Source organism: Malaclemys terrapin, chromosome 7, assembly GCF_027887155.1.
Source record: "Malaclemys terrapin pileata isolate rMalTer1 chromosome 7, rMalTer1.hap1, whole genome shotgun sequence".
Lineage (NCBI taxonomy): Eukaryota > Metazoa > Chordata > Testudines > Emydidae > Malaclemys > Malaclemys terrapin.
The window spans coordinates 121,223,294-121,244,319 of NC_071511.1; positions in this window are offsets into that span (position 1 = coordinate 121,223,294).

Below are 21,026 nucleotides of genomic sequence, written 5' to 3' on the forward strand. Positions count from 1 at the left end.
TTGAGTCTAACAGACAATCAAAGTCTCCACTTGGAGGAGTGTCAAACTGTTCTCGTCCCCAAAACTTTGCAAATCTTTCATTTTTATTTAGGTATTTTGGGTAGGTTAAAAATTATCTCAGTACCTATCATATTCCGCATGAAAACCCTTTGGAAGGGGAACTTTGAAGCACTTTTGTTGAATCACATTCTTAAACAGTTTTTCTGTGAGATAGAAAAATGATGAACAAAGCCCTCTGTCACTGTTCCATTAGATTTTGTTCATCTCTGGAATGTCTGTGTTGTTTCAAAGGAAGGGGAAGGAAAGCAGTGATTCAAACCATCTACTGCTACCTTAGGCTCACCTGTGCACTCACATATATGCATTCAGCTCCCATTGGAATCATTGGCGATTGCAGCCATCTGCCCTACACGTGAGCAGATTTATAATCTCTAGGAATTGTAGGTCTATTCTGAGCAAGGACATGAAACAATGGAAGAAGCATGAATTCACCGTAGCCTTGTGAATAAGTAGACAAGGTAGTTAAGAGCAAAGAGCTAGTAGGATAGTATGCAGTGTGTGATAGCTTGCAGCTGGGGCCTGGCATGTAGTGCAGTACATGAATAGCTCATGCTATAGATGGGGATTGACTACAAAAATGAGTGGCCCAATCATAAAGCATGTGATGCAATGTATTAGCCAATAGTATTAAGTATAAATGTGTATATAAGTTGATCCATGATTATGTACACTGGATGAGTGGTATACCCTGCTCCCACCTCCTACCCTGGAGCTTGATCAACTGAAGTGTACTTTGGTTGTAGGCCAATAAAGAAACCTCAGTGACAAGTTCTGAGTTGAGCTGAGTTCTTAGGAATCAAGTGGATAAGCTCTCAGAAGCCCCCCCAACATACTTCTGAGTGGATAAGGTCTCAACGGCTACCCCAACAGGACGTTATTGTAGTGTCTACGGTCAGCCCCTGGTAGGCACTACCAAGAGAACACATCAACCACGGCTACTTCTGCTCTGCTGCCAGATCTCAACACTGTCTTCCCTTTCAGCAGGCAATAATTTAGAATAACCAAGGAATAGGAGCAGTCTTCCTGGTCCTTAACGGAATGTCTTGGCTGCTTTCGAAGAGACATAAGACCAGATTCTCAGCTGGTATATGTTGGTTGCAGCTGTCCGAAAAGTTTTCAGCAGAACAGTTTCCTATTGGAAAATTGCAGTTTTGTCAACATTGAAACATTTCGTGACAATATGTCGATTTAGTTTTAATTTTTGACGAGAAACAATCTGAACAAATTGTTTTTACTTTCTCAGTTTATTTCCATAATGCCGATATTCACTTTCCTAAGGTAATTTTTTGTATTGTTTCAATTCATGTTGATTGATGTTATGTTAAAATATTAATTCAAATGTAATATGTATAGATATATTTAATATTGTATACACAGCAAATGTATTGTAAATTTTGTATTGATGTTATCAACACATTTTGATGGATCCAAATCAGAATTTTTGTTCCAAGGGAAATTTCAGCTATTCCTTTAGGGTTCTTGGTTTTTTTAATATCAGAATTTCTGCTGGAATGGAAGTTCTATTTTCTGACCAGCGTTATCGCTGGTCCTATTGTGTTGTTAGAGGAGCTATGGTTTTGTACAAACATATCTACTGAAGTAGCTCTCCACATATTAGTACCAGAGCACTTCCTACTCATCAGTGCATTTAACCATGCAACACTCCTGTGAGAGAGGGAAGAATTATCCCCATTTTACAGATGGGGAACTGAGGAACAGGATAAATAAAAAGAACAGGAGTACTTGCGGCACCTTAGAGACTAACACATTTATTTGAGCATCAGCTTGCATGGGCTACAGCCCACTTCATCGGATGCATAGAATGGAACATATAGTAAGGATATATATATATATATATATATATATATATATATATATATACACACACACATACAGAGAACATGAAAAGGTGGGAGTTGTCCTACCAACTCTAAGAGGCTAATTAATTAAGAGAAAAAAGTTTTGTGGTGATAATCAAGATAGCCCAGTACAGACAGTTTGACAAGAGGTGTGAGAATACTTAACATGGGGACATAGATTCAATGTGTGTAATGGCTCAACCATTCCCAGTCTCTATTCAAGCCTAAGTTGATGGTGTCTAATTTGCATATTAATTCAAGTTCAGCAGTTTCTCGTTGGAGTCTGTTTTTGTGCCCCAGATCATACAGGAAGTATGTGGAAGAGAGAGGCTTTGAACCTAAATTTCTGAAGTCCCAGTCTGATGAGGTAACTATGAGACCATCCTTGCATCACATCACACTGGGATCCATAAGAAGGGCCGGCTCCAGGCACCAGCAGAGCAAGTTGGTGCTTGGGGCGGCCAAGGGGAAGGGGCGGCACGTCCGGCTCTTTGGCGGCAATTTGATGGCGGGAAGGATGTGCCGGCGAAGAAGAAAGTGGTGCGGTGGAGCTGCCGCTGAAGTGCCGCCGATCCCGGCTTTTTTCCCCCCCTCCACCTCCTGCTGCATGGGGCGGCAAAAACCCTGGAGCCGGCCCTGTCCATAAGTGCTCAGTCCACAGGTTATTCCTCATAAGAGCTATTTTCTAATGGTTGCTTAATGGTATTTCCCACTAGCTCTCTTCCCCCACCCACTCCCTGAGCTTTCCTTTGGCTACAGCTCCTTCTCCCATCACGTCTTCTAACACCATAGGCCTTTTTTAGTTCAGGAACTGAAATGAACTCAAGAGGCAAGGTCTCAGACATAAACCACTTTTCCAAGCATTTGCAGCCTCCTCTTGTAGATTTCAGTTGCTCCCCAGAGAGTGATTTTTCTGGCCAGGAGCCTGTAGCTTCTTGATATCCTGCTTAACTTGGAAACCAAAAGACCCTTGTCGTTCCCCTGAGACTCCCAAATCGTTCTTCTCCTCAGCGGCTCATACTGCACTTCAGTAGCGTATGTGGCTCCATTCTCAAGCACTTCGACTGGAATAGGTAGTTCGCTTCTGTAACTGTGCAAGAAAAATAGACACTCAGGAGAAGAGAGAGGCAATTCTCACAAGACCTGGGAGCTAGCTCAACTCCCTGCGGCACAGGGAACCAGGAGGAGCTGTGTTGACGGGCACCAATCTGAGCCAGGAAGCCATGTTGGTGTCATGGGAAAGTGAAAGATGGATGGGGCCGCAGTGGTGCCGGCCTGGCCAAGCCAAGCCCCCTCTGCCAATGACACTTTCTAAGGTGCATTTGACTGCATGAGCTGAGATCTAATGTGACCCGTACTATTGTTACCATGCTAGGGAAGGTGGGCATGTCATTTCACATCAATTGGAGACATGTTGATGTTCCCAGGAGATCAAGCTGGGACAAGGGACCTTGCCCCAGAAATTGGCACAATCCTCCAAAATTCGGGTTGGTTTGGAGCCCTGCTTCTATTCCCCCTGCCTCCCCTTTACACCCTGGCAGGGCTTCACACTGTTATATGGGACACCACAAATAAGCTCCTCAACATATACCATGTAGCCTGTGGGTCACAGACTGTTTGGGATGGAGTGTAGAAACACCACACTGGGCCAGGCCGGGAAGGGGTTAATGGTTCCAGCCTGCAGTCAGCTCTGCCCCCAGAAACGCCATGTCTGGCGGAAGGGAAGATCAGCAGGGGAACGGGAGGAAGCAGATTGTAGAGGGGTAGTTAGCTTGGTTGGGAGCAGGATTTCAGAGGTAGGAACGCTGCGGCCTGTCCAGACTAGGAATGGGGTTCTCTGGGGGAAGAGAAGCTTAGGGTGCAGACTCATCCTCCACTCATCTATGGGGGGGAATGATGCGCTCTCCCTTAGCTAAGGTGATCCAGGCTGTGTTCGAGTGTTTGGTTTTCAGGAGGAACACCTGACTCCCTGCCCTCCCACACAAAGCTCACTCCCCACCCGATACAGGCTCCCTTGAAACTCTGATCCCTGCCCAAGCATGCCAGGGCCCTTGGCACACACCAGGGGTCCCCTGCTGTGGTCCTGGCCCCAGCCCAGAGAAGCAGTTAGCAGGAGCTACCACCAGAAGACCGAGAAGGCTTCCGAAAATCCTGCTATGATGTCACTAATGTTCATGGATTTTCCTGAATTTACTTACCCACACTAGCGCTCTGTCTGCTGAGTTCAGGGGGACCTCCTGCCACCATTCCTCTTTGGGCTTCTCTCCTTTCCCAAGCAGCACTGGCCTTTCCTCTCACAGGGAGTGGTATGGGGCCACTTTCTTCCCCCTCAGGAGCAGCAGCAGAGTATCCTATGGGAGCAGAACAGACAACCCAGAGGTACCCTCTTCACCGAAGAGGCAGGAGCAGCAGCAGGGGACTCTGCCAATCCTTTCCCCAAAAGTTGGGGTGTATGTGCTTGGATGGATGGATTGGCCCCAATACACTGTTCTCTTGCGACCCACAGAGTCCTCTGCTGGACTGGGTTTGGCAGGACCTCCCAGGACAGGGGATCTTGGAGTCAACACCTCATTAAGATGGATGAGTCCATTCCTACTTTTAGAGCTATTGTCTCAGGCTCTCTGCAGACTCAAGCAGTTGGCACTGAATTAGTTATACTCGGGTCACATTTTCAAACTTTTTATCAGAGCCACAAAGGCTTTTTAAAATGTCATCTAGCTCTTCTATAGCATCTTCCCTCAGTAGCTTTACACAGGAGGGCAGTATCATTAGACCCATTTTTCAGATGGAGAAACTGAGGCACAGAAGGGGGAAGTGACTTGCCCAAGGTCAGGAATGAAACACAGATCTGCTGAGTCCTAGTCCAGTGCTCTGGTTCTCTGGGCTAAAGGCAAGATACTGATGTAACCCTATCACTCCAGGAGCTGGGTCTCTAGGCACAGGTGCCTATGCCTTAGTCTAACCCTGCTGACAGATCTCTCTTGCACCTCAACTCCACAGTGAGCTTCATTAAGGGTACGTCTACACAGCCCATGGCAGCCAACTTCCGAGTCTGGGTTGGCAGACCCAGGCTTAAACTACAACTCTAAAAACAACTGGGTAGACATTGCGGCTCAGGCTCTGAAGCCTGGGATGGGGCTGTGGTTAAAAGTTCCACCTACAAAGCTATTTTTGCCAGTACTGTGAGCCCCACAAGCCCCAATCTGTTGATCTGGGCTTGGAGGCTTGCTGCAGCAGGTTGCCACGGACTACGTAGATAATTCCCTCCATCCCACTGACTTCCGTGGGACATCAGCAAGTACTTGGGTGGGTGTTTTTCTGCACTGGGGCCTGCAGCATTTAAAACACCCACAAAAACCACAAATACCAGGCCATGCCTCTCCTTGCAGTTATGCACAACAAACCCCACAGCATCAGCTGGTCCCTGGAGCCCTAGGAGAAGTAGCTTCACCTGTTCAGAGTGACCATACTGAACCAATCTACGGCTTGGCTTCCACCATGCCTGAGTGACTGAGCTCATCTTCAGCTGGTGACAATCACACGACTGCTGCACTCCCTGCCAGCACCTGGCAGAGATAATACCTCCTGGGTTCAAGATTTCTCTCTTCCCACCCACTTGATAGTGAATGGCGTTAATTTTGGCTTTAAGGGAGCAGCTTTTGCATATTGTATCTCATAAGGTTTTGAATGAAGAATGAATTGCATACGTGCTGTAGAGTGAACATAAGCAGGCAAATAAGGCAGATCTTATGCATGAAGGGAAATTCCATACGGAACTGGGAATTTGCACTAATGCTGGTTAATCTCTGGGTTTATTTGCTGCAAAAGAACAGGAGAGAGGAAAAAAAAAGCATTTGATCACCTGTCCCAACTGGTGGTATAAGCTTTGCTTTGGGTACATATGCGCACATATGTACCTGCAGACCTGATTTTTCACAAACATTGAGCACCCATTCATCCCTCTGAAGTTAATGTGCCCTGCAGGTGCTGAAAATCTTTGACTGTGTTTTGTGTTTACTCTGAAACATTTTATTCTAATTGTGCATTCAGGTACAAAATGTTTGCCGGAAAGTATTTGTGCCCAACTAATTGTGGTGCGGAAAGGGAGACCAGGTTGAGCTTCCTAAAAACTCAGGCCCACTGAATAGGTGTGTCTGTGTATTTACATATATATACACACGCCCGCACAGAGGGCTTTAAAAAGACTCCAGCCTCTATCTGTGCGTTGAAAACACATAGGAAAAAGAATACAAAGAGCGACTGAAAATTGAGATTTTTTTTTTACAGCCTCTTCATCATGTCTGTTCCAAATAACTGTTGAACATTACCCTGTCAACTCTTCAAGTATTTAACTACAAAATACACTTTGTAAATAATGTAGGCAGATTAACTAAATGGTACATAATTAGTGAAAATTTAGAGTCCCATTGCAGAATATGTTTTATCCATGATTACAGTGCTTGCAGACTTTCCAAACACACTTGCGTATATTTGACAGTAAGCCATGGGAAAATTTCAGTAGCTGACAACTTCAATTCAGAATCTATAATAACCTAGATTAACATGTTGTTAAAGATTTTGATTCAGGAAACACCTAATGTTTTCCCCCCCTTTTCCTCCCATCCAAAGTTTTTTTTTTTTTTTTTTTTTTAATTGCTTGAGCTTGCAAACTGATAGTTTTCAACGTTGATTGTAGGTTCACAGCTCTGTAACAAGGTACATCTATGCTGGCATAGACTCAAACAAGACAATTAAGAGGAGCAATGAAGCAATGCAAGGGGTGAGGAGGGTGTTTTTCTTCTTTAATTGGTGCTAGGGAAAGGCAAAGGCCCCTCTATGCAGAAAAGAACGGAGCCTTCAGAGTAGTTGCCCGAATGTTTTTGTGAAAAGGCTTTGAAATATCAGTGAAGCAAAATCTTGATCTAGGTAAAGAAAGGGACGGAACGGCAAAGATGTGACTCCTCAGCAGAAGCCCATGAGGGATTTGCATTGATTTTAAACTGGTTATTAAAAGGGACTGAAATAAATGCCCAAAGCAGAGCTAAGCTAGGGGGTTGACACTGCTCCTAGTTAAGGCTATGGGAAAATCCCCTTTCACTTCAATGAGAGCAGGATCTAGCTCTCCTAGGTACTTACATGGCCCCCCCATTACTGTAGACTGTGAGTTGCTCAGACACCTTCATTTATTTCTCCTCCCAACACTGGTGCTAGACAGCCCTATTTTGCAGGCAGAACTGAGATGCAGAGAGGCACAGAAGAAGCCTTTTTCAGTGCAGGAAATTGAACCAGAATATCCAGAATCGCAGGTTCATGCCCTCATCTCTGGACCATCCTTTTTTCCTTCAACTTTGTTCCATTTGGCTTAAATCCTGTATTCCTTCCTCAGGCAACACTCCCACTGGCTTGAAGGGGACTGAGGCCTAAAGAAGAGCTGAAGGCTAGATTCACACAACGACTTGGAAGTTGCAGTGCCTCACATTAAGGTGCCCTGCGGCCTCGTGGAATTCTCAGCCTCAAGTCAGGCACCCGGGCTCCTGAGACAATGCAGAAGGAGAGTTAAAGGCTTAAGAATGGGATTTACAGAAGCCAGCAAGCTGAGTGAGGAGCTGCCTAAACGAGCCAATAGGAAATGCAGAGGTTTAGGCCCCACCCCTATCAGGGAGTTAAGCACCTCCCTCCAGGCTGGGTTCACATAAATCCTCTCGTGGAGTTATGCACCTATGCCAGGTCAGCCCTTTCTGACAAGAAAGCCATAGTCCAGCAACACCCCTGTATACCAGTGGTTAGCATGCTCACCTGGGCAATGAGCAAAACCCAGGTTTGAATCCCCACTCAACCTGATCTAGAGCAGAGTTTTGAATCTAAGTTTCCCCCTTTCTCCCAGATGAGTGCTCAGGGTATTCTGGGGTGAGTCTTTTTCAGTCACTCCTGCTGAAGCTGTTCCACTTTATATAAATAATCCTATTCAGTGGAGCAGGGACTGGAACTCGGAGCTCCCCAGTGACTGCCCTAACCACTAGGCTATACCGTCACCAATGAATATTTAAGTATATTATACAAAATGGATTTGATCCAAATCCCATTGAAGCCAATGGGCTTTGAATGAAGCTCGCTGTGAGTAACTCTTCATCTTCTATTCACTGTTACGCTTCATATGCTTCTTACGGTAATAAAAACCAAACAAACAAACCCTTGAACATGGCAGATGGACCTAAGCTAGACCATGTCTGTCACATAAATTAATCCAAGGCAAAGTGTCTATTAAAAGACATCAGGCCCTGAAAGATAAGTTGTTTGCATTGTGCTGAAAATGCTACCCATCCAGTTCCTGGGGCAGCCTCTCTGATGTACTGCAGGAGAGGATTTTTTCTGAGGCAAGTTGAGGGAAGATTTAGCCTGAAATTGGAATTTCACCCTCTGCTTGAGAGCAATCCAGATACAGCAGATAACAACATTCATTGTGCGCTCGCTAGAGGGTCTTGTGTCTCTGAGGGTATGGCTACACGTTGAACGGAAGGTGTATATTCCAGCTCAAGCAGACACCCTCACGCTGGCTCTGAGTCAGCTAGCATGCTAAAAACAGCAACGGGAGCAGTGGAAGCCACCCCGAATACGTACCCAGGGGTTCTCAGGACAAATTTTCTGGTGGCCTCAGAGTGTGGCCACCAACTCTTGCTGGTGGCCGCTCTTAAACGTTTCCCTAAAATACTTAATTACCTTAGGAAAAACAAATAAATATGCACCTAGACACGTCCAAATCATTGTAATTTATTTATTGTTAGCGAGCAAGTCTGTTGTGAAAAGTGATATTAACCAACATGCAAGTATCACTTTTCACAGCAGACTTGCTCAGCCCTGCCAAGACTGGGGACAAATTAAGCCCCTGGATGGGGGATCGGGGGAAGCAGCGGGGGGTTGGTGGGTGAGGGGCTGGGGGAGGCAGCAGGGGGCTGGAGCCTGAAGCCAGGTGACCGGAGCCGGGGGCCTGCCACTGCACAGCCAGAGCCTGGAGCTGGAGCTACTCAGCCAGAACCAGCTGCTCTACCACCCCAGAGCTGAGGCTCAAAGCCTGAGCCTCACTGCCCCGGGAAGATGGGGAAGTCACTGGCTGCCTTTTCCGCCAGCGTTGTACCCCAGGTGTCTCCAGAGGGGGGCAGATCCCAACAATCAACACCAAGGCGGCACATCCAGGAGCAACAGGGAGAGGGAGGGGCCACTATTTTGCCCTCCACCCCATCACAGTCCAGGAGGCTGTGGCTGCAAGAAAAGCCCCTGGTGGCCACATTTGAGAAACGCTGGCCTAGGGTCTAGGATGGGATTGTACTCGGGGCAGCTAACCCTTCCCTCTGCTGGCACTGCCGAGGCCACCCTGCTATTTTTAGTATGTCTGCTTGAGTTGGAAATGACGCCATCCCGCTCCAGTCTAGAGATATCCTATGTGTTTATACAGCGCCTAGCACAATGGATCTCAGATCTCAACTGGGGGGGTCCTTTAGGTGCTACCATAAAACAAATAAGAATACCACCACAATGGGACCCCGTCCTGCTGCTGTCAAACTCTTTCATTGAATGCAGCAGGTGCCAGCTTCGCTTCTCCTTGACAAATATCCAGAAACTGATCATAGCGCCTGGTAATAAAAGCAACAATATCAAAGGCGATCACTCCCTTGATTTTAGCTGTGCCGTACATTTCACTTGCACCGGTAACTCTAAATAAGAAGTGAAAATCTGAGCACTGCATGTATTAAAATTGTTAGATCAGATCCACCCCTTCACTGTGTTTAAGAAAACATCTGCATCTGAAAGTGATGTTTTTGCCCTTTGAGCATGGACCTATGATAATTTTATTTTTCCTTTTTGTTTGCGGTGAGTGGGTAGGGGAACTGCAGGGAAATAACTTTAAAGTGCACCAGACCTTTAAAGTCAAAACCTCGTTCTGCCATCAAAAGAGAGCAGGTTGGTTCTGCTTTGAGATAATCCCAAATTTCAAGCATGATCGGGGAATGGGGGGGGGGGGGGGGCCTGAAAATCGCAGTTCTATTCTGCTGCATTTTTCATTCCAATTTCTCCTCTATTGTAAATCAGAAAGTGCGTCCAGTCCACACACTGACCTGTGTCTGGGTTGAGTCTTAATAACTGTCCCAAAATAATAATGCATGAAGGTATTAATTTTCTGACAGTGACATACCTTGGGGCCTTCTCATCTGCTGCATTGTAATAATTTGCTCTTTCAGGTAGAAATTTTAGCTCATTTTATCCCACAGGATTTTAAAGAAGGAATGAATTAGATAAGTACTGTAAAGTAAGCCCATGCATGCAGACCTTCTGCGTGTAGTGAAATCCCTCAGGAACTGCACATTTTCCACTGATGCCAATTAATCACTCCAGTTATTAGCCAAACAAGAATGGTGGGGGTGAGGCAGGAGAGAGAGCTAATCACCCATCCCAGTTTGGTCTTGGTTTTATAATCTTTGTTTTATGTTCCATAAAACCCCCAAAGCCTAGCCTGGGAAATGTCCCATCTCTTTTTTTTACACTTCATCCAACACTCAGGTGAATTCCTACTGAACTCATTGGAGTTTGTATCAATGGGAATATCAGGTTTCACCCCATTTGTTTCAGTGGTGCATACGTGCCTTCATTAGGGTACATTTTCCTGGGCTATCTGAGACCTCCATTTCCTCCTTCTTGCCTTCAAATCCCTGCACACCTCTGCCTTGGGTTTATGTCACAGAAATCATAACAATGTAGGCTTGGAAGGGACCTCAGGCGTCTAGTCCATCCCCCTTCACTGATGCAGGATTAAGTTTTCTTAGCCCATCCCTGATAGATGTTTGTCTAATCTACTCTTAAAAACTGACAGTATCCTACAATATCTATGATCTCATTCCCCATTGGGTCCCCTCATTTCCTCTTTGCTTCATCAGTGAGACCAGTCTTACAACACTGTTCATTTCCATCTCCTTCTCCGCGCCTACCTCCATGCTCTCTGTCATGCATCCGAACCCCACGACACCAAACCCCATTTCTACCACCTCTACCAAAGGCTCACTTCCTCCATGTGGTCTCGCAAACATTAACTCATGTCAGCCAAACAGCCCTTACACCCTAGAATGTTATTAGTGGAGGGTTGGAGAAGGCATCAAACTAACAAAAGTTTCTAAGTTAAAATCTTCCTCTTGTTCGCCTTTTCCCATGGGCCAACCCCTTGACCTGCACCAACCTATTCCTGGGAGTATGCTAATAGAGAAACTCCAGTCTGAAAGACCTCTCTCCATTACTGATAAGAGGAGCAGCAGTTACAAATTCGAGCTATTTTGATGTTTATTACCACGCTGGTTAAACACTGGAATAAATTGCCTAGGGAGGTTGTGGAATCTACTCTTAAATATCTCCAGAGATGGAGGTCAGATAAATGCCCATCAGGGATGGTCTAGACAGTATTTGGTCCTGCCATGAGGGCAGGGGACTGGACTCGATGACCTCTCGAGGTCCCTTCCAGTCCTAGAATCTATGAATCTATGCTATAAGATTTCTGTGTCGGTGTCAATAACAAAATTGTGGCTTAGAACAATATCAGATTAGTAACAAATGACTTTTCTATGACAGTGGTCTTCAGTTCCCACAATCCTCTTTTGCCAAAAATTTAAAGTTAAATGGAGTATCTTTCTTTTCTAAGATCAGTGTTGACCAGTTAATCATCTTTCATCAGCCATGGCAAAACCTACTTCTATTAAAGTCTGTCTCTGCTACTCATGGAACTCCCATTACCGTAGCATCTAAGAGTATCACAATCTTTTTTTTTAGCAATACAAAATCCACCTGGAGTCCCATTTTACAGATAGGGGACAGAGGCACAGAGACTGTGATTTGCAAGCGTTCACACAGGAACAATGTAGTAGCTTTGAACTTTAGTATCCCAGTGCTACACTGGCATTCTCTCTATTGGATTAGCCTTCCCACATTTTCACAGCTATCTACTGTACTAACTGGCTTGCTTGTCGGCAATCTCAGCAGAGGTTGCCAGGGATTGAAAAGGCATAGGGACTAAACTCCTATTGTAGACATGGTCCCTTTCTGTCTCTGTGGAGGCACTTGTGTTTGACTCTTGTGTTGCTGATGCCTCTCTGAAGACAATCATAGACATAAATATAAGAAGTCAATTGCTTGAACTGACCCCTCTGGCAAGGGGTGTGAAGGGTTCTTTACTTTTGTTTGTGTGACAGAAACAGATGTCCTAAAGAAAGGAGACTTCTTATATTTATGTCTATGATTGTCTTCAGAGTGCATCAGCAACACAAGAGTCAAACACAAGTGCCTCCACAGAGACAGAAAGGGACCATGTCTACAATAGGGGTTTAGTCCCTATGCCTTTTCAATCCCTGGCAACCTCTGCTGAGATTGCCGACAAGCAAACCAGTTAGGATAAACAGGACTATACATTCTGCAGCCCAAATTGCATAATTAATCCTTATGTTTACTAAGCGGCTTGTTACCAAAAAGACCCCATGACTGGTTAAATGTGACTGTATTTGTTACAGCTGTACAAGGATTGGAATTTCTGTCTTGCAGGAAATTCTGGTATTTCCATATTTATTTGCATGCCAAATCAGGGTGAAAAGCCTAAGGACCACAATTTTCCCCAGAAATGGAAAGATCTGACATTTCCAAATCACATTTTTCAGAACACTTCAGCTTGGTGGGACACTGAACTGGGTCTGCCTGAATCCTGATGGTGTCTTATGGGAGTTGTAATTCAGATGCTTCATGCCTCCATTGTCTTCTATGGAGTGGGTGCCCAGACTGGACTACTTTGCCCATGAAGTACCATGGCGGTTCAACTATAGGACAGACTGTGGTGCATCATGGAAGGTGTAGTCCAGCTAAAGGGCCCATACCATAGAGGACAAGGTGGGCAGGAGGCATCTGAACTACAGTTCCCATGAGGCACCATAGCATCTCAGGCAAACACGTATTAATGTCAAACTGCTGTGATGTTTTATTTTGGTTCAACAAACCAAACTGTTTTGATCCTAATCCCAAATTAAAATATTTGTGTTCTGATTTTCCCAGGGAAAGTTTAACTTAATGAAAACAGCAGCTTCTGTAGAAAATCCCATGGAAGCAGAAAATTCCCACCCAGTTCCAGTATTTATACTCGCACACACATAGCCATAGAGGTACCACTGCATTTCTTCATGAACTGCAGCCACTGAGAGGTCAATCTTGCCTCACGGGCATAGCCCTGAGTTGGATTCACCAGAGTCACTCCTGATTTACACGGGTGAAGTGAGAACAGAATTTGGCCTTTGGCCTTAGAATGAAAAGGTTCCATATAGACTCATCGCCTTTAAGGTCAGAAGGGACCATTATGATCATCTAGTGTGACCTCCTGCACAATGCAGGCCACAGAATCTCACCCACCCACTCATGTAACAAACCCCTAACCTATGTCCGAGTTATTGAAGTCCTCAAATCGTGGTTTAAAGACCTCAAGGTGCAGAGAATCCTCCAGCAAGTGACCTGTGCCCCACGCTGCAGAGGAAGGCGAAAAACCTCCAGGGCCTCTGCCAATCTGCCCTGGAGGAAAATTCCTTCCCAACCCCAAATATGGTGATCAGCTAAACCCTGAGCATGTGGGCAAGACTCACCAGCCAGACACCCAGGAAAGAATTCTCTGTAGTAACTCAGATCCCACACCATTTAACATCCCATCACAAGCCATTGGGCATATTTTCCGCTAATAGTCAAAGATCAATTAATTGCCAGAATAGACTATCCCGTCATACCATCCCTTCCATAAACTTATCAAGCTTAGTCTTGAAGCCAGATATGTCTTTTGCCTCCACGGCACCCCTTGGAAGGCTATTCCAGAATTTCACTCCTCTGATGGTTAGAAACCTTCATCTAATTTCAAGTCTAAACTTCCTGATGGCCAGTTTATATCCATTTGTTCTTGTGTCCATATTGGTACTGAGTTTAAATAATTCCTCTCCCTCCCTGATATTTATCCCTTTGATATATTTATAAAGAGCAATCATATCTCCCCTCAACCTTCTTTTGGTTAGGCTAAAAAAGCCAAGTTCTTTGAGTCTCCTTTCATAAGACAGGATTTCCATTCCTCGGATCATCCTAGTAGCCCTTCACTGTACCTGTTCCAGTTTGAGTTCATCCTTCTTAAACATGGGAGACCAGAACAGCACACAATATTCCAGATGAGGTCTCACCAGTGCCTTGTATAACGGTACTAACACCTCCATATCTTTACTGGAAATACCTCGCCTGATGCATTCCAAGACCGCATTAGCTTTTTTAACAGCCATATCACATTGGCGGCTCATAGTCATCCTGTGATCAACCAACACTCTGAGGTCCTTCTCCTCCTCTGTTACTTCCAACTGATGTGTCCCCAATTTATAACAAAAATTCTTGTTATTAATCCCTAAATGCATGACCTTGCACTTTTCACTATTACATTTCATCCTATTACTATTACTCCAGTTTACAAGGTCATCCAGATCTTCCTGTATGATATCCCAGTCCTTCTCTGTATTAGCAATACCTCCCAGATTTGTGTCATCTGCAAACTTTATTAGCACATTCCCACTTTTTGTGCCAAGGTCAGTAATAAAAAGATTAAATAAGATTGGTCCCAAAACTGATCCCTGAGGAACTCCACTAGTAATCTCCTTCCGGCCTGACAGTTCACTTTTCAGTATGACCTGTTGTAGTCTCCCCTTTAACCAGTTCCTTATCCACTTTTCAGTTTTCATAGTGATACCCATCTTTTCCAATTTAGCTAATAATTCCCCATGTGGAACCATATCAAATACCTTACTGAAATCGAGGTAAATTAGATTCACTGCATTTCCTTTGTCTAAAAAATCTGTTACGAAGGAAATCAGGTTGGTTTGGCACGATCTACTTTTTGTAAAACCATGTTGTATTTTGTCCCAATTACCATTGACCTAAATGTCCTTAACTACTTTCTCCTTCAAAATTTTTTCCAAGACCTTGCATACTACAGATGTCAAACTAACAGGCCTATAGTTATCCAGATCACCTTTTTTCCCTTTCTTAAAAATAGGAACTATATAAGCAATTCTCCAGTCATACAGAACAACCCCTGAGTTTACAGATTCATTAAAAATTCTTGCTATTGGGCTTGCAATTTCGTGTGCCAGTTCCTTTAATAGTCTTGGATGAAGATTTTCTGGGCCCCCCGATTTAGTCCCATTAAGCTGTTCGAGTTTGGCTTCTACCTCGGATGTGGTACTATCTACCTCCATAGCCTCATTCCCATTTGTCATCCTACAATTATCCCTAAGCTCCTCATTAGCCTCATTAAAGACTGAAGAACTATATCAGTCTATATCTGGGAAGTTAAAGTCTCCCATGATCACACAATTCCCATTAGTGTTTACTTCATTAAAAACATTAAAGAGGTCTCTATCCATACCCAAATCAGATCCCAGTGGTCTGTAGCACACCCCAAGCACTATCTCAGGGGAGGGTCTCGTAGCTTTCTTTCCCAATGTGATTTTTGCCCAGACAGACTCTGCCTTATCCATTCCATCACTTCTTATTTCTTTACAGTCTACCTCATCATTGATATACAATGCTACTCCACCACCTTTGCCTTTATTTCTGTCTTTCCTAAACAGCACATACCCTTCACAACCTGTACACCAGTAGCTCTAGTTCCTCCATTTTGTTACCTAGGCGCCTCGCATTAGTGTACAAACATCTTAAGTTTTGCCGTTTGGCTTCACTGACATTCTTTACCCGATTAGGCACAGACATTCTACCACCAGTATCACCTATTAGATTGGTATCTACACTACCCTTCCTCTTTATGTCCATTCTCATACCCACAGCTGTATCCTTTCTTACTTCGTTTTCTTCCCTCTCAATGTTAAATTCCAGCGTGGAGATTACCTGGACATCTCCCAACCATCTCCCCCAAATTCCTAGTTTAAAGCTCTCTTAATCAGTTGAGCCAGCCTCAATCCTAGAAGTCTATTTCCCTCCCTACTCAGGTGAAGTCCATCCCGAGAGAACAGTCCTCTGTCCATGAATGCCTCCCAGTGGCCATACATCCCAAAGCCCTCCTTATAGCACCACTGCCTGAGCCATACCTATTACCATTCCACTCCTTTTCTAATGTAAAACTTGTCCCACTAACTTCCTTCAACTGTTGGCTTCAGATTTTCTGTGGTTCAAATGAAAAATTGTTAACCAGGGTAATTTATTGTAATGATTTAAAAATCCTACTCTCGCCTGTCCATCTGTAGTTGACATGTTAGTTGTTCTTACACTGCTCAGCCCTTTAAAAGTTAGTTATATAAACCAATAAATAATAATATTGACAACAATGGCAACTGGGATGGGTGTCTCTTTTCTTTCTTTGAAAGCTTTGGGCACTGTGGGAAACAGAAGACAAGCAAACTGTGCAACAGCTCACTGGTCATTCATTCACTCATATACAGCACAGGAGCCATTGGCTCTTAATTATGAGTGTGATGCTGGCACACAAGGGAAATGGCTGCCTATGGGGAAAGCAAAAAGGAGAGCAAAAGCTCAGAGTGATTAAGTGCCGTGGCTATTAAGCTTGCAATGAAAGCAAATGCTTCTTATTTTTTTTTTCTCTTGTGCACTTTATTTCAAAGCACCAGGAAGCTTAATCTTTAGATGAATGTTCTCTTCAATATAAACTAGGGTTTGTTTCTTATACGGTGCATTTCTGTTACTGCACAAGACTTTTGAAATTGCTTTACCAAAACTGTAGCTTAAAAAAAAAAAAGCGCACATACAACAAAAGCCGCCGAGTTACTCAGATGCAAGCCGTCTGCAGCCAGACACCCTGGGGCTGAGATCGCTTGGATCAAGCCAACGAGGGTGGCTTTAGCATGGGTTTATGGGCTCAGTTTACTCACAGAAATCATGAAACTAGAGAGTGAGCCCCGGTCCCTGCTTTAAGTGTTGTGATCCGGCACGCAGGATTGTAGCACCACTCAGGTTTGGCCCTGTTGTCATGGCCGCAGTGCCGGGCAGAGGCTGCTACTGTGGGTGTCTGGTGTTATAGACCCTCAGCGGGTTAATATAGTGCACCCGTTGAATCAATAGGTGATATCTGCCTCTGTGAAGTGCACTAATCATTTTGGTTATGAAATATCTCTTGAGTCTTTTTGTCAGGGAAGATGTGCTGCCACAGGTGTCCTGGCCAAATTCTAACTTGTGTATTTCTATTGTGACAACCTGCAATTTCCCTCTCCAGTTTGATACAATAGTCTCCAGGAGACCTTTTCTGGACTTTCCTGGGGAATCCTATGCTTTCCTATTCATCGTAGCTCTAGCTCATGGACTCAGTTCTGCATGATGCTGAGCATCACCCTGGGGGGGAGGGATAGCTCAGTGGTTTGAGCATTGGCCTGCTAAACCCAGGGTTGTGAGTTCAATCCTTGAGGGGGCCACCTAGGGATCTGGGGCAAAATCAATACTTGGTCCTGCTAGTGAAGGCAGGGGGCTGGACTTGATGACCTTTCAAGGTCCCTTCCAGTTCTAGGAGATAGGATATCTCCATTAATTAACTATTAACTCCCCATAGACATCACTGTGAACTGAAAATGTTCATTGCATTGCCTTTACAGAGGTAAATTCATTCCCACAGGTAGGTCTGGGCTGTGATCCTGCTGGTGTCCTACCCCTTGAGTTGAGACTCTTGCTACCCTGGTAGGTCAGTTGGCTATAGCAGTTTTGGCAGCAATCAGTAAAAAGGTCCCATCTCCTTATAATCATGTTCTGGAGGACCCTAGGAGCCTTCATATCCCCCAGACAATACCACAAGTAGATGTGGAGGACAGACATGTCTCTTCCCAAAAGGAGTCGGCAAAGAGATGGTCTCTCGCTTCTAGCTCATTGCTGCCTCTGAACTGATATCCACATAAAGAGTATACTCACCTGAGGGAACAAAGGACAGAAAATAAGAGTACGTTGGCTAAAGCTAACAGCAGGAATGCCATAAATGATGAAAGCTCAGCTCCTGTAACATGAGAATGGATTCCTCCCAAGACCTGCCCTTCCATCCACCATAGAATCATAGAATCTCAGGGTTGGAAGAGATCTCAGGAGGTCATCTAGTCCAATCCCCTGCTCAAAACAGGACCAACACCAACTAAATCATCCCAGACAGGGCTTTGTCAAGCCAGGCCTTAAAACCCCTACTAAGGATGGAGACTCCACCACCTCCCTAGGTAGCCCATTCCAGTGCTTAGTGAATACTTAGTGAATCCAATACTAGTGACATAGTATTTCCTAATATCCGACCTAGACCTCCCCCACTGCAACTTGAGACCATTGCTTCTTGTTCTGTCATCTGCCACCACTGAGAACAGCCAAGCTCCATCCTCTTTGGAACCCCCCTTCAGGTAGTTGAAGGCTGCTATCAAATCCCCCCTCATTCTTCTCTTCTGGAGACTAAACAATCCCAGTTCCCTCAGCCTCTCCTCGTAAGTCATGTGCCCCAGCCCCTTAATAATTTTTGTTGCCCTCCACTGGTCTCTCTCCAATTTGTCCACATCCCTTCTGTAGTGGGGGACCCAAAACTGGACGCAATACTCCAGGTGTGGCCTCACCAGTGCTAATAGAAAGGAATAATCACTTCCCTTGATCTACTGGCAATGCTCCTACTAATACAACCCAATATGCTATTGGCCTTCTTGGCAACAAGGGCACACTGCTGACTCATATCCAGCTTCTCATACACTGTAATCCCCAGGTCCTTCCCTGCAGAACTGCTGCTTAGCCAGTCGGTCCCCAGCCTGTAGCGGTGCATGGGATTCTTCCTTCCTAAGTGCAGGACTCTGCACTTGTCCTTGTTGAACCTCATCAGATTTCTTTTGGCCCAATCCTCCAATTTGTCTAGGTCACCCTATCCCTGCCCTCCAGCCTATCTACCTCTCCCCCAGCTTAGTGTCATCTGCGAACTTGCTGAGGGTTCAATCTGTCCCATCATCCAGATCATTAATAAAGATGTTGGACGAAACCAGCCCCAGGACTGACCCCTGGGGCACTCCACTTGATACCAGCTGCCAACTAGAGCTGGCTGTGAATTTTCTGGCAAAACATTTATTCATCTGAATAAGCTGATTTCTCAAAACCAAAACTTTTGGCGGGAACATATCCAGGGTGGCAAGCAATCCAGAGTGAGTGCCTACATTCCCTCTCAAATTAGCCAATCACCCAATAGTTAAGGTACTCCCTCAGGATTTGAGAAACCCAGGTTCAAGTCCCTCTTCTGGATCCTGAGGTAAGTTCATCTCCTGCCCCTCAACATTTTAAAAGATCTCAAGTTTATCCCAAAATGGAACAGGATTCTTTTTTTTTAATCTCAAATTGTCACGAGACCAGGAAAACAGTTTCCTATCCAGATCCACTACCAACTATCAGCCACCACCTCCTGGCTCCCTGAGGCCTCTACTTATCTCCCTCCAGGATCCCTTCCCCCTCAACACTCATGGTTGAGGGGGAAGGGATCGTGGAGGGAGGTAAGTAGTTTCTGGTTAAAACCAGAAAAAACTCAGAAGCCTCTCCCAAGAATCAAAAAGGGTTGTGGATACTGAAGCCCCCTCACTTTTGCCCTAAGAGTCTCTAGCACTTAATTTTACCAATGGATAATAATAAATTCCCACCTCCAGACCCTCCTCCTACAGTGGCCTCAAAGGCTGGTTCCTTGAAAGCTAATGGGCATTTTATTTATAGACATGCAATATTTCTGTACCAACCATTCAACTCCATAGCAAGGTCTGTTGACTGTGGTTCTCGTTATCAGCGAATGATATTCTGATGGCTGCAACCATCTCCCCCGCTGAACTTACACTGCAGGCGTTTATGACTCCAGCTGATAGTTCTACTTCTTTTTTATTCAGGCAAATGAAAACTTCATAGTTTGTGACTCAGCGCCAACTTTTCCCAGGAGATAGTTTATTAAACTGTTCTCCACACCAAACACTTCTGGGCTTGAATCAGCGCTTGCGGGAAAAGAAAATGGATGGATGGGGTCTGATTGCTGGAAATGCTGAATGGCTCAGCGAGGTTGGCATAGGGGAATGGGGCCTTTCACGTTTAATTCACTGGTTTGACTCTGCCTCAGATCTGTAGTGACAAACAATGGATGAATCTTAAGCGGTTTGGGTCAGTTTAGACAAGCAATCAGGATGATTGCTTTGGGCTGCAAATCTCTTCAGGAAAAGGGCTTTTTCATGTGATTTCAGTGTTCCCAAGTTATGCCTGTCTATTGTATTTATATGTCCCATTGTCTTAGAATCTGAACACCTCACAGCTTTGATATGTTTAGCCTCACAACACTCCTGCAAGGAAGGGCAGTGTTATTAAACCCACAATGCTGATGGGGAACTGAGGTGCAGAGAGGCTAAGTGACTTGCAAGAGGTCACACAGGAAGTCTGGAGCAGAGCAGAAAATTGTATCTGTCTCTCCTGGGTCCCAGGTTGATGCCCATCCTGCTGCAGAAATCTCAGGGCAGCTTTTCCTTTTGCATTTCAGCCCTAGCGGTCTCATGGCTGGTTACCATCAGAAATGCATAAATGTTCAAAAAGTGAAACAACCATTCCTGACCTTGAAAAAGATTCACTTTGGCATCAGGAGAAGATTCAGGTTGTTTCTGATCATATCCTCAATTGGCCACCCATGCCTACCAATATCCATCCACCACTACTTTCCTCTCTCCCCTCCTCATATATGGAACCCCCCCAAACATCACATATATTAGCCTCATGATAAATCTACAAACTGATCCGGGGATGAGTAACATTTTTTTAATGGATGGGCATTGTTCTTACTGGGCTTGGTAAAGGTTCAGGGTTTTTTGAAAAGAGTGAGAGAGAGAGAGAGAGAGAGAGTGTGTGGAGAGAGAGACTTGGATTTAAATATAAACCTGTGGTTGTTTTGCATTCAGAAAGGTATCCCACAAGCAGTATAATGATTTGAACAAGCCACATTTCACTGAAGATTCCCTCTATTCTTTGCCCATTCCAAGTGACAGAGTCCTCATGAAGAGGGATGTTCAAAGCCATCACATCTATAACCTT